The sequence below is a fragment of the Microtus pennsylvanicus genome, chromosome 9 (genome assembly GCF_037038515.1).
Source record: "Microtus pennsylvanicus isolate mMicPen1 chromosome 9, mMicPen1.hap1, whole genome shotgun sequence".
Classification (NCBI taxonomy): domain Eukaryota; kingdom Metazoa; phylum Chordata; class Mammalia; order Rodentia; family Cricetidae; genus Microtus; species Microtus pennsylvanicus.
Genome location: NC_134587.1, coordinates 83157486 through 83163801, shown reverse-complemented (window position 1 = coordinate 83163801; position 6316 = coordinate 83157486).

Below are 6316 nucleotides of genomic sequence, written 5' to 3'. Positions count from 1 at the left end.
AGAACAGTTACTGTTTTTATGACTATTCCAGTTTCATAGATCAAATAATAAAGGACAAAAGAGGTATAAAAAGTGGTGCAATCACTGGGCCATGGTGTTGTTTGGGCCTTAACCGCTACCCAAGGCCATGTTTGGGTCTTTGAAGCTACTGCAGGTGTGGCTGTGGTGATGTCCATGGACCATGTTAACACAAGGGTTCATTGAAGTCATGCTGTACAGAGCCAGCACCACCATTTACTGGCCCTGGGATAGCTGGCACTGCCCCTTAGTGAATACTTTATCAGGGAAGCTGGCCCTGTCCTGTCAGGGGAGAATACTCAGGAAAGATGGCTCCAGGCCTCATCACAGAAGTATACCTCACCTGGCCAGCACACCAGAGCCATCTCTGAGTGCCTGAGAGCCACAAGGCAGACCCTGCCCACCATTGTCTGCCATTCCATAAACCATAACAGAGATGAGGGAAAGATGCCTCAGCCCCTTACTACCTGTAATAAGTGAGTTGGCCCCTGGGTCACAAGAGTGAGAGAACTTGCCCTGCCCCTCATCAGGTGCAGCACACAGGAGAGCAGGCCTTGCATCCCACCTGGGCAGTATACTAGATCTGACCCTCTAGTATGTAGATCAGATACAGATTGGGGGCACCATTGAGCCATCTCAGAGAGATTAAGAGCAGAAGAGCTGACACCTCCCTATATGTCTCCGACAGCAATCAGGAGAGAGAGAGCCTTGAACCTTGCCTGGGCAAAACAGTGCATCTGACCCTGGTGATATGAACACGAGTGATCCAGATCTAAGGACCTGAGACCAGGAGAACTGACTCTTAATTGGGTGAGAAAGCCAAGAGAGTGCTGGAGAGCTTGTCTGGAGACAGTGACCATGAGGGAAGCTGGAAGGCCGACCAATCCAGCTACCACCTAGACCCGGAACCAGGGCTATGAGTTGCCCCCCCATATCCACCCCATCTATGAACTGTTGGAGTATATAAAGAGGATGAATCTACAGATCCAAAACAGCAGGTTCTCCATATCAACAGGATATCCTATAATTACCCCAGGAAGAGTATATCATTGGTGGTGTCGTAGAAACCAAATGCCTTGAGCCAGACCAATGACACAAGGCAACGAACACTTGCAAGTAAAGATGAACAGACTAAAGGGTAAACTGTGTGAATCAATGGGCCACACTGAAGTTTCTACAATAAGATTCTTTTACTTTTGTTTTGTTTGTTTTGATTTGATTTTGATTTTGGTTTTGGTTTTGTTTGGTTTTTGATTTTTCTTTTAAATTTGCTTTCGGTTGTGAGGGGAGGCTGCAGATGGAAACAAGCAAATAAGTGGAATCGGAATGCATGATGTAAAACTCACAAAGAATCAATAAAAGTTTAAAAAAAAAGCACAAAAGCATGGTGCAGGTAAATGAAGGACCCAACTGGCCCACATAGGGCATCTAGGGTCTTCTTTTCTACATTCTACAGTCATGTCTTGTAAAAGATAGAGAGGATAAATTCTAACCACTCAAAGAAAAGTGTGTGTGATAAAAGAGTGTAAGAGAAGTACAGAAGTTACCCTGAGTTGAAGTAGTAAAAACTGAACAGACGTGTGTTATTAACGAAGGATCTCATGAGAAGAGAGGAAGAGGTTGTAAGGGAGGTGGGAAATAGAGTGAGAAAGGGAATCCATTATGAGAAGACAGCAGGTGGAGAGAATGAATGGGAGGAAGGACAGCAGTGAATGTGAATGAAAGAAGACACAATATGTGTGATGACTCCATGATGAGACCCATATCTGTGTATGCTAATATAGAAATAATAAAGACCAAGAAGGCTACTAAACTGCGACCTACTGACGGACTGGTGAGATAACTCACTTGTCAACACACTTGATATAAAACCTGATGACCCAAGTTAGATACCTATAACCCCAAACAGGCCAAGTGGGATAAAACCAGTTCTACACACACACAAACACCAATATACACACATATGCACATATACCCATATGCATATGCCTGTGCACACTACTCATAAATAAAAATTAAAATCAATAGTTTCTAGTATATATGTGGAAAGAGACATGTGAAATAGGTTGTGTGATATGGGAACAGTAAAAACTGTTGTTCAGGGAAAATAGGGCTGAAAATGAGGTTGTAAAGCTTGACGTGGGTCATCTATACAACATCTCTACATATACCACCCTGATTTCCGCTAAGCCTGTTTCTTTCTGTCTCCTAGATGTGTTCTATCGGTACTGGATGCTTCCTGCTATTTTGTCACTGTATCCTCAGTTGGAAGCATGCTGTCTAGCACAAAATAGGTGCTCATGTATCAGCTAAGTGACTGAGTACGTGATAAAGAAATGACCCTCAAAACTTCACTCAGCTCTCATCTCCAAAAACAAACGTGCAGATTAGTTTCCTTATGTGTCCTATGTTCATGCAGGGTGCTCAGATGGTCAGACAAAGTCACCCAGAAATCATCCTTGTCCCGCCTCTCTTGGCATTTCCTGTACACGCAATCAGACATTTCTCTTCTATTTATTTATCTTTATGATATTTCTAATTGTGTTTGGTAAGAGACGAAGAGAGACAATGCAAAATTATTTTCCAGAAGTTCAAGACCAGCCTGTGATGGAGTAGTGAATTCTAGGCTAGAGTGACGAAAATTATCTTAGAACTTGGTCTTTTCTAATGACATTTTGGTACCTTCTCAGTGGCTCTATAGATGTGTTTTTGTCAACCTTTTCATTGTTGCAGGTAATATAATCACAACTTCATATGCACAGTTCTGTAAGGAACTGCTAAGAAGGAACTGAACAAGGTGTGTGTGTGTGTGTGTGTGTTGTGTTAACTATGTATTTAAATTACTGAGCAAGTGGTCTGTCTTCCACACTAACAGGACCAGCTTCCGAGCCTATGAGAAACACTTGAGAGCTCCATTTATTCCCAACTCACATCTAAGTTTCGGTTGTCAGGTTGTTTTCTTTGTCTTTGCCCATTCTGACAGATACAGTTACAGCATTATTTGTCCTGTTTCTTCTCTGGCAGTAGTTAGTTCGATTCTAAGAGCCTGCCTCTTAAATAAGCACCTGGTCCACTGGTGAGACAGTCTATCTTCATCCTGTTTCCATAAAAAATATGAGCCTCAGTTGTGGCTCAGTGGTACAGCATTTTTCAGTATACATGAGGTCCTAGATGACATCCTGAGCACCATAAGAAAATCAAAATAAAAGCACAGGGAAGAGAAACACTGAGTTTTACTGAAAGCCAACAATGGCATTCAAAGATGGGGAAGAGTGATGTGAAATGCTGTCTTTTGAGAATGGCATAGGTATTATAAACTCAGAGCAGTTATGATTATCTGAATAATATCAGTACAAGATTAAGACAAAATGTTATGTCATTGATGGAAATGATATTCTCCAGTCTCTATCTTTCCTTATGATCTTTTTCATATTGGTGTTTGCTACTTTTGAAGCATAGTTGCACTTTTTTCTGGAGTACAGTGTAATTAAACGGAAACCGCCTTTTACACTGTGTGATGATCAAACCAGGGACAGTTTTTTTAATTGTTTTTATTGAGCTACATTTTTCTTCGCTTCCCTCCCTTTCTTCCCTCTTCTCCTCTCCTCTCCCCCATGACTCCCATGCTCCCTAGTTACTCAGGAGATCTTGTTTTTTTTTTTCTCCTTCCTATGAAGAAACCAGGAATCGTTTTAATCTCCATAAAAATGCATTACTTTATATGGGTTAGTTTCAAAAATTTTGTGGTCATTTGTAAAATATATATAATGTATTCTTAAAAGCTTGCACTCTAGTACCATTCAATTATATGGATATTTTCTTAGCGTCATTTCATCTCCATTTACAATCTATGGTTGAAAGTGGGTCATTTCAGTAGCCTAATATTTTACTGCTACTTCTCCCACACTGATAAGTCAATATAGGTTTCATATATATGTATGTTCTTGTGTTAGGTACATACATGTCTATAATACTTTTAGAGCACCCTGAAGAAGTGACAGTTTTAACATTTATGGCTTTGATGCTTTGACATTTTTGACTTAAAACCATATTTTGTGATATAAATCATAGTTCATGTAAATGTAGTCAAATTTGAACACAGTCAATAGCAGATTTCAATCAAAAAGTATTATGCTTAGGCATTCTGAGCAGGGACAGAAGCTGAAGAAAAACATCTCAATATAAGTCACTCTTTATCCCTATCAGGGGAAATATGACCCTGGTAACACCATGATGCTGGGGTTCTGGACCCTTAGTTAGTCAAACAATAATTTTTTTAAGGAATTCAGCTTGTGTTACCTTAAGTGGAAATGATAGCAAGAACATATGGCGATCCACATCCTGGGGTGAAATTAGGCACACTTAATAAGCAATGGAAATAAAAACTGGAAAACAGTGTGAAAACGAGAATACCAAAATCTGCGTAAGATCAAAGAGAAGAGTGAGGAACACCTGAGGTAATGGCAAGTACCAACTTTTCAAGTATTACTAGTTTTACAAATCAGATACACTTGTTTGCACTGTTTATCCCATACAACTTGTTGAATGTCCTAGTCTTAGATTGCAATATCTTCACCTATCAACTAGTTATTTATCAATGATATTGATTCATACACTGCTGTTTTATTATCTCGCATCACCTGAATTCTGTCTTTGGCCTTTCCTTTTTCATCACACATTTATGAAATAAGACACAGAAGCCACGTGCAGGTATACAATGTCTTAGGAATAGTCACTAACCCTCAAAAGATATAAGGAATGATATACGGTGCTTGATTCCTTAAGCTATTTTAAAAAGAGATGTAACTATTTTCTGGAGTGTCAGATAATTTCAGTATTGTGGGATATAATTCAAACGTGATGAAAGGAGTTGAGCAAGGATTTCCACGTGAACAAAAGTACAGTTTGTCTGCTTTTACTGTGCATGAGAAACAAAAGAAATGGAAATAAAGAAATGAGTTTTATTCATAGTAGAGTTACTGCAGAATAGCAAATGAGAGTAAAGAAGTCAGAAATACATTGAGGAAGAAAGCAAAATAAGTTTGCCTGAGATGGTAGAGGCATGGTTGGAAAGAAGTTCAGTCAGTTGCCACTTTCTGCAGACCTGGAGGCTCTTGCTTCTAGGCAAAAGAATATAGAATTAGTCTGGGTAGTGGTGGCACACGGCTCTAATCCCAGCACTCAGGAGGAAGAGATGGCGAGCGGATCTATGTGGTTTGAGGCCAGCCTGGTCTACATAATGAGTTCTAGGACAGTCAAGACTACACAGAGAAACCATGTCTCAGAAAATAACAACAATGACAACACAATTTATAATTAACTATATGAAAACCAAAAGGAAAGGATTTATGTTCTATTCATCTTCTGTGGATTTAGCTAAAAATCTTTGCTCAGAATATGGGAGTTCTAAACGAGTCATGGGGAAGGACATAGCTGATAGGGACCATGGATATCATCTTTTCCATTGGTCTTTTTCTGAAGGAGAGAAGCCCAAATGATTGCTATATGCACATATTCTTGAATATTTGTTTAGATATGATGGGGGAGAGTCTTCTGGCTTGTGTTAATTTCATTGGTTAAATAAAGAGACTGCCTTGGCCCTTTAATAGGACATAAAATTAGGTAGGCGGAGTAAACAGAACAGAACGCTGGGAGAAAGAAGCTGAGTCAGTGAGTCGCCATGATTCTCCCACTCTGGACAGACACAGGTTAAGATCTTTCCTGGTAAGCCAGCTCGTGGAGCTACACAGATATTAGAAATGGGTTAGATTGATATGTAAGAGCTAGCTAATAAGAGGCTGGAACTAATGGGCTAGGCAGTGTTTAAAAGAATACAGTTTCCATGTAATTATTTCAGGTATAAAGCTAGCCATGCGGACGGCTGGGTGAAAGGACACAGCCCCGCTGCTCCTATTTCAACATAGATATGGCCGGGCGATGGTGGCGCATGCCTTTAATCCCAGCACTCGGGAGGCAGAGGCAGGCGGATCTCTGTGAGTTCGAGACCAGCCTGGTCTACAGAACTAGTTCCAGGACAGGTTCCAAAGCCACAGAGAAACCCTGTCTCGAAAAACCCAAAAAAAAAAAAAATCAACATAGATATGGAGGATAGCCATGCTTTTTATTAGTTCTGATGTGTTAGGTGTCTTAAAACAGGTATGAATATGTTTCAATGCTGGCTAAATGAGAGTAAGTCTGGGTGTTAGCTGATTGTGATGGGAAATAGTGAATCCGGGGTTCACCTGGAAGTATCTGTTACCACTCTACAAATTAAAAAAATATATATATTTATTCTTCT